The sequence below is a fragment of the Pteropus alecto genome, unplaced genomic scaffold, assembly GCF_000325575.1.
Source record: "Pteropus alecto unplaced genomic scaffold, ASM32557v1 scaffold35, whole genome shotgun sequence".
Taxonomy (NCBI): Eukaryota; Metazoa; Chordata; class Mammalia; order Chiroptera; family Pteropodidae; genus Pteropus; species Pteropus alecto.
In genome coordinates, this window is record NW_006437828.1 from 10,817,688 (window position 1) to 10,819,092 (window position 1,405).

Sequence of the window (1,405 nt, forward strand, 5' to 3'; positions counted from 1 at the left end):
TTTCCCTTCTTACAGGCGTTAGCCTTCTTACGAGTCTGTCCTCGAGGTATCCCGAATACACATGCGCCAAAAAAGGAGGAACCTGTCACTTTTCTTCCTGCCCACGCTACACTAAAATCGACGGCACCTGTTACAAAAGGAAGGCCAAGTGCTGCGTCTGAGCTGGGGGCGGCACAAGGGCGCGGAAGCCACGTGAACAATTTGTAAGCCTTGTTTTAATAAAAGAAGACTTTTTTTTTTAAGTAGACCTCCTTTGAACCAAAATAAATCTTGTGCGTCCTTCTGGAAAAGGTTAAATGGGGGTTAGACATGAGACGGGCCAGCCCACGGCGCCTGCTGGTTCAAGACTAGGGAGTGATGCTTAGGGCCTGTGTGACGTCACTTCCTCTTCCTGTCATTACCTAACTGACTTGCGAGCCACGCAGAGGGTCCACGTTCGATCGAGGATACGTGACGAGGAGGCAGATGACATGGCTTCGGGCCCTCCGTGGTCCCGGCAGAGGCTCACCCCAAATGCAGTGGTCTCAGCAGCCCGTTCAGTGAAACGGTCCATCCGCGAGCTCAGAACTGCTGCCCTGCCTGCTTCCTGGGCCAGACCCGCGGGCTGGTCGAGTCTCGCATTTGAGAACTCGTGCCATGATCATAAAACGATTTCTCGTAAGCGTCCCTCTCTAGGCCTGACTCTGCTCCCATCGCAAAACCTAGTTGCGTGTCACTTAAAAAGCACGTTCCATGACTGATGCTTCGGCATTTCGTTCCTTCTGCCCCGTTCGGGGTGGGGGGCGGGGGCGGGGGGACGATGGGTCGCTTTCTCTTTCCTCCAATACGTTTCTTATCACTCCTGATGACTCAGCCATCGTCACCTCGACTGGCAACGGCGATTTCATATTCCACATCAATAAATCGTACGCACGAACGAAAGTTATAACATACGTTATAAAAAACGTCTGCCCCCGTCGCCAAAGGGAGATTAAGACACAGCACCCTGCTTTGTGAGAAGCTGCTGGTTTGCGTCGCGGAAACTAATCTCTACTCAGGCGGCCTCGCGGTCTCACTACAGTGGGTCCAGGCCTCTCCCTTCCCCCGAAATGCCGAGAAATAATCTAGGACCGCTGTACTGTCAGGAGAAACATCAGGCAGGCCATCAACCTCGGGATGCTAGGCTGAGCCCTCCTGCCCGGGCCGGCAAGACCCTTCACCTGAGGCAGAAGGAAACTGCATCCATCCCTTCAGTTTATGAGGTGGTGGTAATTTGGCCTGTCCTGCCAGGAGCTCTTCAAGTGACCGAAAAGCTTAGTTCTGTGAATCCCCAGCCATGAGATGCCACTGACGATCTCAGGAACACGATGAGATGACATCGACAGCACTGTCCCCAGAAACAATAGGCTCAGAACCAAAAAGACCA